This window comes from Falco cherrug, chromosome 10 (genome assembly GCF_023634085.1).
Source record: "Falco cherrug isolate bFalChe1 chromosome 10, bFalChe1.pri, whole genome shotgun sequence".
In the NCBI taxonomy this organism is placed as follows: Eukaryota; Metazoa; Chordata; class Aves; order Falconiformes; family Falconidae; genus Falco; species Falco cherrug.
The window spans coordinates 27739428-27757883 of record NC_073706.1 but is presented as its reverse complement, the minus strand read 5'-3'; the positions used below and the strand labels follow the sequence as shown (position 1 = coordinate 27757883).

At 35.6% G+C, this 18456-nt stretch overlaps 1 long non-coding RNA gene across 1 annotated transcript in view; it reads right to left on the bottom strand.

Moving 5' to 3' along the window:
• The window catches only part of LOC114016801 (uncharacterized), a 151882-nt gene extending 133686 nt beyond the window's left edge, over positions 1–18196 (bottom strand). Inside the window, exons 1-2 of the long non-coding RNA XR_003561474.2 lie at positions 18052–18196; positions 17905–17966 (exon numbers count right to left, since the gene is read on the bottom strand). This is a non-coding gene — a long non-coding RNA (uncharacterized LOC114016801). The remainder of the gene's footprint in view (positions 1–17904; positions 17967–18051) is intronic.
• Positions 18197–18456: the final 260 nt, after the last annotated feature.

Below are 18456 nucleotides of genomic sequence, written 5' to 3'. Positions count from 1 at the left end.
AAGACATGAAATGATAAGGGCCTGAGTGAGCGTTCTGGTCATGTGAATGGAGAACAAAATGGAGAAGAAAAGCTGAATCAGACTGAGGTTGAGTAGGAAGAAGTAAATCTACCATGTTAGCAAGAGGGGAAAAAAAACGTAAGTCAAAGGCAATGAAGTGAAGTCTAGTGTGGAATAACTTGTATGATCATGTACATACCGCCCTGATAGCATGGCATTTAAGGTAACAGCATTTTAGACTGGGTTCTCATTTTGCTTGTACTTTCATCTTCCTAACTATATACCTTTGGTAAAGCCAGGCTGAGAATACAAATGATGTGCTGTAAGGAGGCTGTGCAGCTGGTTCTGCAGACACAAGACATACATCCTCAGGTGCTTCCTAAGAAAGTACTTTGATGTCACATTCCTGGTAGAAACATAATCTTCAGATTTTCCTTTTCTTTCTTGAAGTCCTTGCGTTGCTGACGAAAATCACCATTATGTTGATGGAGACTTCCAGTGGTATATTGTAATCTTCCTTTCCAAGTTCTGACAAAGCCATGACTTGGCATTTTGTTCAGGAAAGAATACATCAATATTGTCTCATGTTAGAACCATTTTGTAAAAACTTGCCATGGTTTTGGAATGAAAGACAGTCTTTCTAACAAAATATTAAGTGCAGTAGACCTCAGAGAACATCATGCATTCCCACCTACTCAACAGTCATTTCAGAAGTATCAGTTAACACAAAGGCAAGAAAAATGGTCTGAAGATGACTGTACTGCAGTAAATAAAATACTTCATTTACTGTAAATCTTTCTAATGCCAGCACACAAGATACCTGGTATGATATGCATCTTTTCAATCAACTTTAAGAAGAAAAAAAATTGTAAGTTTTTTTTCCTTCAGTAACTAGTTTCATATTCTGTGCAACTCAAAAAGCTTAATCCTTCAATTTTTAAAATATTAAAGATTAGTAGAAAACAATTAACCTGCATTTAATTTTCAAAAGTCTATTCTATCTCCTTTTCTGACTAGAAAATAGTGTGCAGTTCAAAGAAAGTACCTTCGTTCGTGACCCACTCTTAAAAATGACTCAGTGTTGTCCCATCGATTAACTGCTTCACAAGAACATGTTAAAACTTGGAGGAATTTAGATCTTAATGTTAAAAACCAACTCACTCCAAAGGCTGTCTGGTCATTAAAGACTACACTGTTCTGAAAGGAGTGATCTTTGGCATTTTTCATAAATAAAACGATCATAGTTCAGGAGCATTTGTAAAATCTGACTGAAGCTGAATGAATCAGGGTCAACTTTTCACCAGACCTCCCTGCATCAAGAAACGTGAAGGTAAGTCCATATTCTCTTTGCATCTTTCCCGAATATGACCCCAAACCCAAGTTTCGAGATTACTTTCACATATAACATCATTACAGAAAGTATGCAAAGATTATATTGAGTAATGTGATAATGTGCTGGTCTTTGAAAGATTGGTGGGATAAGGTTGGCAATCATAAAGCATACTGTTAATGAGAAATTAGAGGTTGTGAAATTTTAAAGAAGATGATGAGCCCCAAACATTCATCAGCTACACCAGTTGGACAGTCAACAGTGAGATAAAATTTTTAAGTAAAAAAGCAGGCTGCAGCACATTCTGAGTCAAGCATTTCTGGAACAGTTGCACAATTCAGTTATACAATAAACAACCATGAGAAAATAAAAACAGAATACATACATACATAAACCCACTTCAGCAGAAACTGACTAGCTCTTTAATTTTATGTTTAAATGTTTTTTGCCTGAAACGAATAGATCTATACTCTCCACATATGAAAATGTAATGCACAAAAGTGAAAGGAAGAAGGCATAACTTAATTAAACTAGTCAAGATTATTTTATGCCAATTTATCTACTTAAAAAAAATAATATCTTAATCTTACTCATTCCTCAAAACTTTGATCAAAAATAAAACCAAAATTTCAAATTGCCGTACACTGGGACAGTGGGAATTTAGAAGTCGCAGCATAAAACACAGCTACTGGCAGTAGCTACCATGGATAAAATACATCGGTGTGATACTAGCAGACTAAGCTATTTTTTTTCATTATGAAACACAATAGAATTAACATCATGTTGAACACACAAAATCCCCGGTACTTTCATCGAATCACTGAGAGACTGGCTCCCAAGGACTGCAACATTTTCCAGCAGCTCCCTCTTACTAACAGGAACAAGTGTGTAAACTGAGAAGTGGGTCTGATACAATTCAGATACACTGTATGAGAACAGGCATTTAATTTAATCTGCAGACAATTACTGGTAAAGCTGCTTTGTGTGTTAGGTTTAATTCCTGGGCTGTGAAGTCATGAAATGGTGCTCAGCAGAGCAGAAAGGTGACCGGCATCCTGTTAAGTGAAAGCAAAGAGGCCATTTTACGTATGGCTCTATAAGCTGACTAAAGCGGGGGCCTGTGTCTCAAACAAAGAACACTGCTTCACAGCCACATTCCCACCCAACTAACCAAAGTCACAAGCTGTAAAGTAACTTGCCACGAATAATGGTTAAGCCTCTGACTTGTGGCTTGAAGCAAATTTTTTGTCAGGCTCTAGCTGGACATAATTAGCCGCTTGCCAGAGAATTTCTTGGCACAGCTGATAGCCTAACACTTTTTAAAACAGCATGTATTTCTACCCATTGGGAGAGGGGTTCCAAAATAGTTTACTGTCAGAGGCCATTAAATTAAGGGTATAATTGATTGAAGAGAAAGTGTTGCTTGAAGGTATGAGGAACCCACTGGATACATGCCATTTCTGGGATGCTCACATGGGAGTTACTTCTAAAAAACAAAAAGAGGAAATAGAACTGTTAGCTATTTACATGTACATAACACACCAGCTATCAGGATTGCTCTAAGCCCTAATTTTGCATAACGATGTGGTGGCACTGAGCCATGCCTGGTACCTGGAAAACCCTAGTGGCTTAGTTTACAGAAACAGAAAAAGGGGTCCTCTGATTGCAACAAGTATGTTTGGAGCTGAAGTACAAGTCAAGCCACTCTTTTGAATGCCAGGCTTGTGCATACATATAACCTAAGAATGTGACAAAACATACTGCAACAATTTCAAGGACATTAGTGATCAAAGTTTTGGCCAGCACAGGGGCTGGGCAGAGGGGAGTTTTGCCACAGCTGATGCTGCAGTGAGCCCTATGCCATTCACAGGGATAGAATGGCAGATCCGTGCTGCTCTCATTTTTATGACTGAGCCTGCTGAAACAAACTTCCCATAGAAGTCACCTAAAACCCCACCAGTTATTGTGAAATAAGACCACACCAGAGACTCCAGGCTGGTGGCAGAGCCTGCATTTCACTTTATAACCATGTACTTAATAATCACACATGTAAACTGGTGTACAGCTGAAGATGTTGCACAGGTGTTTTGCTTGTTCAATAGGCCATCGAAGTGTCATGCCAGCTATACCCATGCGATACAGTAAAATTTAGTGACCATACCAGTAGCTGATAAATACATCCAAAAGAAAAGGGGGAAACCCCTGGAGATACTGAAGATAGTAAATGGAGGAGGAAAATAAGACGAACAGATTTCAAAACTTAAATGATTTTATGATAATTCGTATTTTTAACTTTCTGTAAAAGTAAATCTGGAACAATACCTTTTCTAGTGCAATGTTTTAAAATAATTTCAAATAAGTATTTTTCAGTAAATATTACATTGGGAATATGTGTGCCATATTCAAGATCTGACTAATTCTCTTTTCCTGACACTACAGCAGTATATTTGATAGTAATAGTACTAAGTTTTAGACTTAGCAAATCTGCTGCCTTTAGAAGGACTGCATCTGGCAGTGAAGTCAGATGTAAAGGCCAACTATGAAACTCCTGATTTCACAAACCCAATGAAGAAGCTTCTATTAAAAATTTGCACATGCAAACATAGACCCTTCAGCTTAATGAAGTTTCATATAAAATGCTTACATTCAGAAAATATTAAAAGCAATTGAAGGTTATCCCTCCAATCATCAGACTAGAAAGACTTAACCATCCCCAAAGAGTTAAAAAAATTCATTATTATTCTGATTATCACAGATGACAATCTTTCAAGATCAAATATAAAAATTTATATATCAAAATCAAATTTTAAAAATAAAAATTGTCAGAAAGCAAAAACAAGGTTATTAATTCTCCAACCATATTTGAATGAGTAAAACTGAAGACAAGAAACATCTTCAGCAGTTTGGAATCCAGCACCCACACGACACACAAGCTGTAGTAAAAACGATTACATTTGGCTTTTTTAAAAGCCAGTTTTCAATTGGAATAAAAATGCTAGCTACACAGATAAAATGTGAATTATGAAAAACAGAATTATTTATCTTTATAATAACATTAAATTCAGAAAAGTTATTTCCTATTTATATTTATAGGATAAATGATTTATATATTATGTAGTGTATATACTATATAATTGAATTCCAGGTTTTCTTTTCTTCATAGCTTTCAATAGTATGCTTAAATATTACAGGAAATATGAACTGTTTAAATCATAGGGAATCATCTAAATAACTAAAAAATAATATGTAACTATTTGTAAGCTTTGGCAATCCCCAATCCGATGATAACACAATCTGATTCTATCATTTTACTCTTAGTTTGAATGCCTGTACTTTCAAAGATTAAGAATTGCCTCAATGAACTTATCTTAAAATACAGAAAACAACTTGAAGGCAGTTACATGAAACAAATTCTTCAAATGCTAGTAGGTGGAATTTTCAGAGCAAACTGAGAGCAGAAATCTCTACCATTAATGAAGTAAGTTAGATTTGAAGGATATAAAATTTCTATAAAACTTCAGATGATTCTACAATACTGTTTCACACAACTCATATGTGAAATTAAATTCTAACTTCCTGTCTCTGTGTAAAATATAAAGATCACATTTTATTTCAGTTTATCAGTCTGAAAACAGATTCTACCATCAAGACAATGAAGCTGGACAAGTTTCGAAGTACTATAATTTTTTCCTAGTAAAGACAGTGTTTATGTATGTAAAGTATGTACACATACACAAGCCAAGGGGTAGTTTGCATTAAAAAGAAACAGAAAAAGTTAATCACTGTAATGTAACAGTAAAAAAATGAGAAGACTGAAAGGAAATGAAGAGGGGAAAAATTATTCAGCACTGGAGAAATTAATATACAATCCTATAGTGCCAATTACAGATAGATTTCAGCCTTGCTACGCAGTGTTTGATAACAAAAGTTACGGGTCAGTATTCAGGTGGACAGAGGCCAAAATAAGTCATACTGCTAGAAAACAGCTAGCATAAATATTAATCACAGAAACAACTAGATTAAAAACAGAGTTAGCACCTGTCTGTTGCTTACAAAAAGAAAAACAGTTTATGGTTTTTAAAAATTGAAATCAGCATTTCATTTAGAAGTATTTAGATGCTGTTCTAAATTAAGCCCATTAACCAGATTGCAAAGGTCTAAGTTATTTCTTCAGTGAATAAACAACAGGGTTAGTCAAGGTGCCAGTCCTCTTCCCTAAAGCAGGAATATCTCATATAAGGCAACATTCTCTCCTTTCATTTATCTCATGCAAAGTTCATTTTGTCATTATGCATTTTGTTGTCTGGCTTCACGCAGCATCCCCAACATGCTGAAGCAACAGCAGAAGAGAGAATGTCAAAGTAGAATTGACCAACTTCAGTTTCACCTTGTTTTCCAGGAATTAATAGAAAGTGCATCTTGACAGAATTGGTCCGGTTTAGGTTGACATTTCATCCATCAGCTCTAGCACAGAGGAAACCGCTGGACTTGCCCAGAAAAGGACAAATACTACAAAACAGAGGAGAGGGTACATGCAAACAGTGAGAAAGGGGGAGTCAGCAAAAATGGAGAACGCTGAAGCAAAGGCTAAATGAGGAAGGAAACAGAGTGAACTACCTTCCTGTACCTCTGCAGAGCAACAGAATTCTCCACCGTGGACTTCACCTTCTTAATGCAAATTAACTTGGAAACTCCAAAAACTTCTTGATTTTTTTTTCAGCTGGTAAAGGATTGCCAGTTGGGCACAATCCTTCTGTCATGTTTCATAACAAATATCATGGTATCGTTTCCCTACAAAAGCGTTATATTAATTCCTGAACATACATGAAACCAGAGCTGCTCTAATACAGCAAACCTCTAAGCAACTTACCACTCAAAAATGGACCCCGTGAATACTATCTCAAGCTGAAAACAATGCCAACTTGGGAAGCAGAACATCTGATCTCAAATAGAGAGAAGGTGTGGCTGAGTAGAAACTGTGTGAGATGATACTTCAGTAGGCAGAATTACAGTCACAATGAAAGGATGACGGAAAGTGATATTCTGAAGCATCTAAGGGTTTTCTAGTTCATTTAGACTTTTAAATGAACTTTTCAAAGTTCATTTTAAAAAGTGATTTTCTTGTATACCGCATCAAACATCATGCCTTTCAAAAGGCAAGGCTAAGTAGTGTCCACAAAATTAAGATGAAAATAATCTCCCACTTCATGCCAAAATCATAAGACTTGAAGAAGCAAAATACAACATTACATAGATTCCACAGCTTCAGAACTCCAACTCAAGTGAAAGCTAACCAGCCAACAAAAAAAAAATCTCTTAGAGGAAACTTTTCTAGATACAGTAAATACACATTCTTTATTTAGAAACAGAATAAACCAAATATGTTCCATAACCTCAAGGGAATAAACTATTGTTTTTAGAAATAGTAGAAATATGCAGGTAGAATTCTGATCTGTCTTAAACATGCTAGAAGTTCTAAAAAAAGGCAGATGCAATCATAATGATCTCTAGCAGTTGGACATCTGTTTTGAAGATACAAGAGTAAAGACTTTATTATAGAAACACTCACAACTTCCAAAAGAAGAAAATAATTGAAATTTTCATATGACAAAGGACTAACCCAGCTACTGTCTATTGTTCAAGTCTTTAAACCAACTCTTTAGAAGTCACTGTTGGAAATTCAAGAAGAAAAATACACTCTAAACACAACTTGTATGAGGTTTGATGCAGAATACAACACAATCACTGTATTCGAGAATAGACTATGCAATTTGCACTCATTCAAGAAGCATTTCCAGGTTAAATTAATTTGAAGAAGTGACTGAAAATTGACTAGGGCATTAACAGTGGTTAGTAATGAAGATTTTACCCTGGTGAAGAGACTAATGAATTTTATTGTAGCACAAATCTTGGGAACTGTGAAAAAAACAAGGTCTCAGCAAGCTAATTTCTCTAAAGTTCATTAGTTTATATGGCAATTTATCTGACAGAGAAGGAGAACATGAGAGGAAATGCTTGAGGCTGTTCATAAGTTTTTAAATTCCAAACAGGTAATATAAAATATGCCAGATTACAGGTGAAAGTAAGTTGAATAAATCAACCATAATTATTCATGGCTTCAAACATTATTCATTCATTAACAATTTATATTAGAACATTTTGAATTAGAAGTCATGAACAAAAAAAAGATTTACATAGGGATATCTTATTATGCTACTAAAATTATAGTCAGACTGGAGGTGGCAAACTAAAAAGCAAAGAGAAGCTCATATCTCGTGATTTTCTCACTAAGGAAAGCAAACCTGCTTCTGCTGAAGTAGGATATGAATCATGACCATCTAGTCTGAAATAACAACTTGTCACTGTCACCAAATATTTGAGACTCAGAAACAAGGTAAGAAAGCTAGTTATGGAAAAAGTACTCTTATCAGATAGATCTACACTGGATCTACAGGAGATCCAGTAAAAGCAGAAATGATCTTGTTTCTCTGAAGAAGCCAAAGCTCCTAGGAAGCCACCAGTGCCTCCAGGGGTACTAAGGTTTGCTCTACTCTGCTCACTTCCTTACTATCATTCGGATAATATTGACCACATCTATCATGAGATATGATCACATAATAACTATATAGTCACTTAAGAAGTTTGTGGCACCTCATATACAAGGAGTAACAGATTCTGAGAGCAGATAAACCTGAGCAGAAACCATTACTCAATAATTTTTCTATATATATTACCTGATATGAAACCACCATTTCTGTAAATCTATGTTCTGTTTCACCATTTAGATGACTTGCAAAATAAGCCATGATTTTAATTGAGGGGGAAAATGCAAGCCTTCATAATTGCCAGTTATGGTATGTTTTACTTTCTTTCAAGCAAACACATGTCACAGAAACAGCAACCATATTCCTCTGGTATTAACAGCATCCAGCGAATGTGACTGAAATATAAGCATTCACTTTTGGGGTTTCATAATACTAATTTCAGCAATTTTTTCACTTCAGAAAGTTTAATAGTGCACTTTGTATCTAAACCTGTTAAGATCCTTGCAATGAATACATAAAAAAATACCAAATACTGTCCTAGGTCTGTAGAAGAAAAGGCTTTAAAAAAAAATATCAGATTCAATTCTCAAAATGTTTTCAGAGAATTACAACCTTGCCTTCATCTGTTTGTCTGAATCATCCAGCAAGTTTACACTGATGAGTAAAGCTTGTGTTTATTTGCATTTCAAACAACTAAAAATTAGCTCAAGATGCTATATTTATTTGGCTCCCTACGTACAGATTTTAGTACAGCGCTATTCTGGCCTTCAGAATATAACTTCCTGTTGAAAAGGTGAAATGGGAAGTTGGAAGCTATGAAGTTAATATTAGAAGCATTTTTAGACTTTAGCTGGGTGCTTTTGCTAAAGTGATTTGAAGTGAAAATGAGTATGTGTGTAGGAATAGTCAGGTCTGGGATGCCAAGTTCACATGCTGAGAACCAAAGGAGGGTGCCCTTTCAAAACATTTGGCTTGCGAACGCAGGAACACGCATTGAATCAGTTTACACTCAGTTCAGATTTTCAAGATTTGTCCTTCCACATAACAACACTGTTTAAATGACCAGTTGGACCCTGATGCATGGTTCTACAGGAAAATGTGTATTCTGTGCTTGCAATATATTACAGATCCTAATTGCTTCACAGCCGATAGGTACTGGGTTTTGTGTCTCACAGATACAGATCATCTGTAATGGGGTTGGTATCAAAATACTACACAACTATATTAGTTTATCATTGAATTTCAAGAACTGAGGTCTCAACTTATAAAAAGTCATTTGCTATTAGAAGAATACAAGTCACGATGCTTGCAACATTTTTATTGCTCATGCAAGGAATTATGGCAGTCCATATTCATTCCGAATTAGTAGATGGTATCTAGTAAAACAGCAATGCAGTCAAAATTGCTCATACAGATGACATAATACTGGTCCAATAAGCCCAAATGCAAGGATTTAAACTGTCAACTTTTGGAACAGAGATTCTGGTAAACCAAACTATCTTCCAGCTTGCTGAAGAGACAGCTGTTAGGTTTAGACAGCTTCCATATGATCTGCAAATCTTGTTTCATATCAAAGTTTGCATTCCTGATCCACAATTTCAAACAAAACCCAAATAATTCTCTCTTAGTTTAGACAGACGTCAATATTGACTATTTATAATTCCTAAAATAGTACTTATGCAACATAGCGTAATATTGGTATTATTTACCATCAAAAGGCTGTTTTGCTATTACTGTGAGTGATTTAAATATCTCCAGAATCCTTCTGCCTACTCTACCTCCAGACTATGATAATGACACCATTTTAGCCATTTCATTTTGATAACATATTCAGCCAGCTATGTTACTCTGTAGATCTCAAGAACTTGCTTAAGCACACTCTTGCCATTTTTTAAAAATAGTCACCAAAAGGCTCAAAACCAATACTTGCAGTTTTCTTGCAAAATATTTACTACAGCAGAAGCTACTTACCATTAGCATGAATAATTTTTATTGGAGCATAAATATTAGCATTCTTTGATTATATGTTTCAATCTAATTCCCAGGAAGAAAAGCAGTAGACTCTATTGCTAGAAAGAGCCTACAACAATGAAAAAATACAGTATCAAATCAAACAGTGAATCTTACGGTCTCCTCAGTTGTCCTTCACCCACTCATTCCCCTCTGCCCCAAGACCTGCTCTGTGACTGTTGTCCCTGCTCTCTACCCAAGCTACAAACTGTTTGGGAAGAAGCTTGGCCTTGTTCTGAAAAAATCACTGTATCAACAGCCAAATTTACCCAAAGTGCATTGATTGATTTAAACCACTGAGTTAATGGCCTTTAAATCAGATTCTCTACAGAAAATACAAATAGCTGTTGCATTCCATTCCATTAATGTTTTCAAGAGAAATGCTGATTTTAATTTAAATTTTAATTTAAAAAGCTAATATTTTCCTATATATTAAAAACAAGTACTTTTTTATTCTAAACCTGAAAAGGCACCCACCACCATCACATTAATTGCTTTAGAAACCATAAAAGCAGCCAGACTATAGTTAGAAGCAAAACCAAACCAGACTCATAGTAACCTTCAGTAGTGGAAATGACAACTCTGTTTCAAGTGTACACTGAATAATCCAGTTAAATGCTTGAGTTGCCCTAGTAGTGCTCTTAAAAACCAGAAAGCATTTCCTTCAGAAATGTTCACTGATAGAAGAGCAGCAATGAAAGATCTATGTGGAAAATACATATAAGTAGTTTCTGAATATCTAAGAAATTGATTTTAGGTGAACATTAAACTACAGTTATCACCAAATCTCTTCATAGATTCGTTTTCCACTTATTTTCATTTAACTACACAATACAGATGCCTGTCAGGCCCATGGAAGTGACTACACTTAGGCAGTCCTGCCCTCTCCTGGTCTATTCAACATATGCAAGAGACATCACAAACGGTACCTTCGAGCACAGCAACCAGAAAAGAGCCAGACTGACCACAGGCTAATTTGCTGGAGGTTACAGGGCACTGAATTGTGTTACAATCACTCCTCTAGATCCTGATCTATCACTCATTAAGTGTTTATGGATAGAAAATAATCTTCTAATCACAAGAGAAACACAATTACATATTTCTGCAACAAAACTAAATTGCAGTTATGTTTTTGCTGTTGCTTTCTTTGTAGAAAGATCTTTATTAATACTCCACTTTATATTTGCTATAAATAAGGGGTTTTTTTCCTAATCTGATCTAATTTTCACTGTGTAACCTCAATAAACACCTAGGTAATTACAGTTTTGAGAGACAACCATATACTCTGATATCTGAGTGGTATCTCCTGCTTCAGTGAGTTAAAAATCTGAAGTTTCACTTCTCTATGACACTGCCTTCCCATGTCTATTCCTTTAAGATGCTTCTTGTATGTATTTAACAAACTCTAGGCTTGTTACCTAAAAGTGAAAACTTATAAAAATGTCCCTCACAAGTCAGAAACCTTAATAAAATTTGTTACAACCCTCCCTCCTGGCTTCCATGGCAGTCTTTTCACCTTCACCACCAGAACTAGACTTCATGAACAAGGAAGTCTTGCATATTGCTTTGCACAATGGGGTCCTAGCAACTTCAGAATCTCCTTTAGCAAAAAAGAAAGCCACAGTGAAACTCTAGGCTAAGCACTGCTAAGGTATACAAACAACACGGAAAGTCGTCTGCTTTAAGTGTTTTTAAGTTTTGTGCAGAGTGAACAATGATAATGGAAACATGTAAAAATATTGTAGAATAACACGAAAACTCTTACTTATTAAATTTTGCTACAACAAAAAAGATTTCCTGAAAACGACCCTGCAAAGGGGTCATCTTTGGGTCTTGGCCCCTCATGGTAATCAGAGGGTTGCAGCTGAGTTTAGAACCTTAGTAAGTTCATGACAAAATAAACAGCTAAACCCCAAAAGTTTGCTTTCCAAACACAGAATAGCTGGACAAGTGAGGACAGGTTAGGCCAAACAAATGTTCTTGTGGGCACAAAAGAACAAAATTCTTCCAATTTGAAATGTAAATATTTCAGTAAAAGGCTTACAAACCACTACTATTCATATAGCCATATTTACAGTATGATCAGGAATTATGCCAAAGAGGGACTCACCCCAACCTGTAAGCAGTCAGAAACTCCAAGCCTCATTGCCACCTGAAGCACTCAGCAAAGGATCAGCTCTAACCTCCCATCCCTAACAGCAATATCTGTCTTTGCTTTTAAAGAAAAGTCTTTGTCTTACCCTTGTCAGGACTTCTGCTAGCATAGGCTATGATGGAAATAAAGACAGGTATTGCCTCTTTTATCTCCTGGAAAATTATGTTTGTAGAAAATGCTTTTTGCAATATAGAGAGGCCAAAGATCTTTTCCAGGCAAATAGCAAAGCTACTGTTCTGAGGGGGAAAATTTATATGTATACATATAGATTCACAAGCTACTCATAAATTCTACTGCAGTCAGATGTAGGACTGAACAATACTAAGAAGTTTAGAAGCACTTCACACTGATGTAATGAAATATTAGAAAGTAACAATATTTTAAGCAAATATTAGCATATTCTGATATCCTGCAGAGTAAGTTTAGAATTAATTAACTTCCAAGATCCATTTCAATTCCAAACATACTATTTTCCCACTCTGGAAACAGAAGAATTAGTTTGACTACACTCTATTATAATTTGAGTTTATCATGCTGATTTACAGGATTCCAGAAGGACTCCACACTAACTAATTACACATCTACCAAATACTTTCCTTTTCTAACCATTTTATCTAGGCAGTTTCTGACTGCAACATTTTGAGTATCCTGCACTGCTGTTCTTACAGATATACTCACAAGAAGTTTGAAACAAATTGCTCTGATTTCAATAAAAATACAGTCACAGAAATGTGGGGGAACATTTTCATCTCTCTGTAAGTGCACTACTAGGAGAAAACTCTATGATGAACTGAGTAGTAGCCCCCAACTTTGAGACATATAACCCTTACTTAAAAAACACCCAAACGATTCTTGGGAGCAAACTAATACATCCACAGTGTTAAGAACTTTGAACCTGGCAGGGAGAAAATCCCGAGATCCAATAGATTCCATTTCTTGGCATCCAGTTCAGCAGAACTAGCCATTAAAGTCACTGGGGGATCTGAAACAGGCTGTTAAAAAGTCATGTCAGCAAACTCTGCTCTTTGCTATGATTATGCTCCCTTTCTAGATGCTTGGTGGCTCTGGTGGCATTCTGCCCCAAACTAGTCAGTCAGGTTCAGATTCACACATCTCCCTGCCTGGGCTTACACTTGACCTGACTGTCAGATTGGAAGAACGGTCTTAACACTTGCTATACGTAATTATTATTGCTCCATACGTAAGAAGTCATCATGAGAGACATGCACACATTATCTGACAATCTAACATCTGAAGTATATAAGTTACACCCTTGACCAACAGGAAGTAGCCAGCGCAGTTATCACACTAGAGATGTTCCAGTTTGGGTTATCTTTATTATTGTTCCATTTTTCAGTAATTGTTCACATGTGTAATTGGACTATGTTTCTGCTCAGAAGTGTTTAGATACACTGCATAATAATACATTTCTTATCTCTCATACATTATATCTGAATATACGCAGGGTGCTCACACATTCCACTGCAACTCTGAACATCCATCAACATTCGTAATACACTTTGAGGATTAAAGAATATTGTGTCATTACTATTGTCTATCTTTCAAATTAATATATAGCATATGATACGTGCTTTCTGGCTCATTTCTCCCATTAACACACTTCTTTCTCCTATAGCTGTACTATTTAAACAAGTTATTTTACAGTGTTACTAGTTATTTTAACATAGAAGCAGCTTATTCCTCTACGATTTCGTGACTCAGCAAACTTACTGTCTCCAGTTAAAAAGAAAACCAAAAAGAAAGCAGAAGGGGGAGTTTTCTCCTTTTCAATTAGGAAGATTCTAACACTTTTCCTTATGCATTGAGGCACTAACTCTATATAGGTGATGACAGAAAGTCTCATTCTCTTTCCCCGGCAGAGCTCTGTTCCACTATTTAGCAGGGTCACTTTCTGCAATTTCGGTCAACACTTCTTTCTTTTCCTGTTAGACACTTTTCTCCATCTTTCTTCTAACTCTCCCTCTCACCTCTCTGCCCTCAGTAACTCACTACCTGTTCTGTCCAGTGAAGATCCAGAAACCTCTCTTTGATTCAGAGCTCTCCATCATAAGAGACTATAACAAATCACAGCTATGTCAGTCTATTCTTTATCAAAATCCTCAAACCTGCTATTGCTTTAATCTGATCTAAAGAAAGCCTCTCAGAAAAAAAAAGCTCCTTCCAGCTGCCTTCTCCTATTAAGGGTCTCTTATCCAGTCATAGAAGGTGCAAATCTCTGCACTTAATTTATTGGGAAGGATCTAGGCTTTGACCAGAGATGAGATCTGAAAGTCAGCAAGGGCTTCCTGTCAGCCTCTTGTTAGAAAGAAATACAGCATTTTGAGATCTGAAATTGTCAGTCTGACTTGGATGTGTCTACAACTGTGTTCTTGGGCAAGTTAGCATGCGGCTCCATTTTTTCTATCTTTAAAAACAAGCAATAGTACACATGCTAACGATTAATGTTAATCGGTGATTATTTAAGTATAGGATAGGTCTGAACCTGCACTATTTACCTTAGAGCCACTGCCTTCAAACTTGCAGATTTCAGTCAAGATTAAAAGTGAAAGAAAAAATGATCCCTCTTTTTTTGAATAGAAACTCATCTTTACAAAAAATGTGACATAGTCATAATGGTGGCAAAAGACTTGAATGTTTTTTGAGTGAATGAAAATTAACTTTACAAGTTTTTATTGTAATGTTCAGAATAATCTTTTCATTATATATATAGAGTCTATTTTGTTAATTTTATGCTTTTTACAGTAAAAAAAGACATAATCACTCTGCCTTTGGGGGTTAACAGAACCCTTGCGACTACTTGTAACCATGGAAATATAAAGAGCTAGTGAGAGCCCGACATCAAACTAACAGAGGTGCTGAGAGACAGAAAATAGATATGTGATGAATTTGCTACACATGAAAGCTAGCTGAATCTGTACCAACTGCATTAACAACACAGAAAGCAAAGTCCACAAAGCCTTTTGAATGCTTAAAAGCATATAGCATTTACTGTGGCTTCTTACTGAAAATAAAGAGAAATGCCTTTAAAGGTTTGTTTTTAAAGCACTGAGTGCATCTGAACTAGTTTAAAAGCAGAGACAAAATGAGGTAAAAATGGTTACTATGTGAAAAGGAACAGTAACAATATGCATGAAAACCTAAAGGGCCCTGTTGAAGAAGAAGGGTTTCCTTAGACTAAGGTTGTAGTTATGGAGATTATGCAACCAACGGCCAGCGACATCTGAGTTAGCCTGTTCCAAGCATCAAGAATGTTTTCTCACCATGTGGAGAGAGCCCCAAATTTAACAGATACAGAAATGCTTAAGACACTCAGCTGATGATTTACTGACCAAACTATCTGCCTTAAAATAATAAGGCATGTGCATATTTAACTGCCTCCTCTGTGACAGGCCAAACCCACAAAACATTGTTTAACCAACCATAATTGCAATCCTTAAACACAGTCACCCTCAGAGACACCTTTGGAAAAAAGGAAAATATGTATTTCTTGCTGTAATAAGCAAGCTATGACCAACAGCAGAAGAAAAATCTCCTCAGGAATACATCTCAACAAATTATATCTACTTGAGAAATAAAATTATGAATATACACACCCAAAAAACACAACATATGTGCACATTACTTACATTACACAGGTGTGCAATGACTCAAAAGAGCCAAAATGTGTCAGCATGATCAAACGGATACTCTCTTAGTCTTATAGCATTAGCATCATTAGACAAATTGATCAGACCTCTTTTCTTCTTTCCTTTAGCCCAGTGGTTACTACAGAATCAGAACTCTCCTCTGGTTGCCCTCCTGGCTTCAAAGGCCAAGCTCACCTCCAAGCCAGCAGTATTTCTAAGGCACACTCGTTTATATGCCCAGATGATCCAAATGACAACACCACACTTCCTAAAATGAGCTCACCACAAACTTGTATACAAACTTCAAAATCGTGCAATGAGGCCATATGGATCCACAAGGCTTAATATCCTTAGAGGAAAACCTGGTTTGCCCTTTCTTTTCTGTAGGTTCCCAGGATCCTGTGTATCATGCGAGATATGTCAGCTTTACTTTCCCAGGGACAAGAAAAAAAATATAAATTAATTCTGCAAGCTTTTATGATAAACATAATTTTTCTTGTATTCTTTGTCCATATGTCTATTTAGTTTTTATGGAAGCAAAGCACAGACCCTTAGGTCATAAATATATTGCAGATTTCTGTCAGCATGGCTGTGCTGACCAGGGTTATAAATAACTGAGCTATCATTCTGGTAGTTGTACTAGCAAAAAAAAAAATAAAAAAAAATGCCCTAGATAAGATGCTAGGAAACCCAGACGCTGAGTTATAACGAATTGTATGCCAAAACTAAAGACATCTTCTGGGCCTATGTTAGCTGAATGAAATACACATTCACTGTTCCTCACATGCACGATGTGTTTCACCATACTACCATCTGTTTTCCCTATTTACCACAATTGTTTTTCAAATCTACACAAAATTTTAAATTTAAGATCAGATTAATGCCACAAAAAGTGAAGATACTGTCTGCACAATGTTTTCTTGCAATTTCTTTCTCATCTTATTGGAATCTTCAGTTTCAGAGCTACCTTGTATATATCTGCAGATATGCTTAGTTAAGGCCACATTAATCATTAATTATTTTAAATTTCATTATTGTGTTCATGGAAATAACCAAATCCTACACTTAAACTGTAACATTTTAACCAGGATGAAATTTGAAGAAATTCCATTTTTCCATTCTTGAAATAATTATGTAGATAAGATACCGTGCCTTATGGGCTTTCATTAAAACAGCAATTTCCAAGTGTCTACACAGTTTTTTTTTAAATGGGAACAGGTTCCTGTGCTGCTTAAACACTTGCAAAAATACCACCTCTCTGTTTTGCTGGTATGGTTTCTGGCATACTAGAACCCACTCCTAATGAGAGTTACTACTGCACTATACTAATTACTGCAATACCACTAATATATTAGAAAAGTTACACAAAAATACAGCTTGTTAAAAAATCCAAATGGATTCCATAGGGTTACAAGAGATGTAACTTATAGCAGAATGCATTTCTAGTGTTCTAAGAGAATCCTGGCTACAATTCATTTTCCATTTTGTGTGTGATTAATTTTTTTTTTTGAGTTGTATTTCAGAACTCACTAATTCAATATTCATGAGAAATACCAAATGTAATAAGTAAAAATATTTGAACAGAGGCCAAGTAATAGAAGTCTGTTTTTTTCATTAGTGGCAAAACCTTCATATTGGCTAATTAATATAATTACTGATTATCTTAACTTATTATTTGTGGCATCTTAGCCTTTTATCCTCTGAACCTCAAGCTAGTACCTAATACCACAAACAAAAAGCCAACATGAAAAAAGAATTAGGTGTACCACAACAGAACACTGGCAAAAAGAGCATGACAATGATTTGCATTTTTATCTTGTATCTCGATGGATAATCTTGAGAGACTTTAAAAATACTAAAAAGGATGCTTTGAAGCAATACCCAAAGTAAATTAATATTATCCCCATTCAACTACAAATAAACAAAAGGTCAGAGACCCATATTCAGAAATGTTTAAGCAAATAATTCACTTTGAAAACAAAGGATTTGGTCTGAAGTAACTTCACGAGTCTGTGGATCTCTTCTGTGTCCTAGGCATGAGATCTCCTTATAACTTTTAGCATGGGTAGCAAATATATGTTTACTAAATGGGTAGGTACTACTAAAATACAAAAGGAACTTAATTGGGCATTGATAAGCTAGGAACACTGGCAATATTTCAGCCTTTTTTGTGGACTGCATTTCATTACTCACTAATAATTTGGTCTGCATACTTACAGATACTGTCCTTGGCTTGAACAACAGCTTTGCATCCAGTTCCCAATACAACACATAAAAACCTGAAAGAAACACACAAGAACATTTTCTTCTTTCAGTGAAGACCTGATACAAAGATCACTTAGGGGAGTCTTTCAACTGACTTACTGAGATGTAGATCAGATTTCTAAAGAGCAGACATTCAATTCATTATTTCAGCAAAGTGTATGCTGTAATGAGTATATTTATCCATCTTTACTAATCCTTTCATGCTTGGCATTTATACATGCATAAATACATGTTCTTTTTTTTTGGTTTTTTTTATTCCCTACATTTTCTAGTCATGTAACCAGTATTTGATATTAAACTGCGAACAAAACATTAGAGAATATTCATTAGAATCTGGAGTAGAAGGAGCCTGATGAAACTGTACTTATATTATAGTATATTTTAGTAAAATTATACTAGGGATGATATAAGTCTTATTTATGACAGGCTTAGTATTTTCCAAAACAAAATTAAAAGAATTATGTAGGGAAAACTGTACACTACCTCATGCCATCAACTTAATTA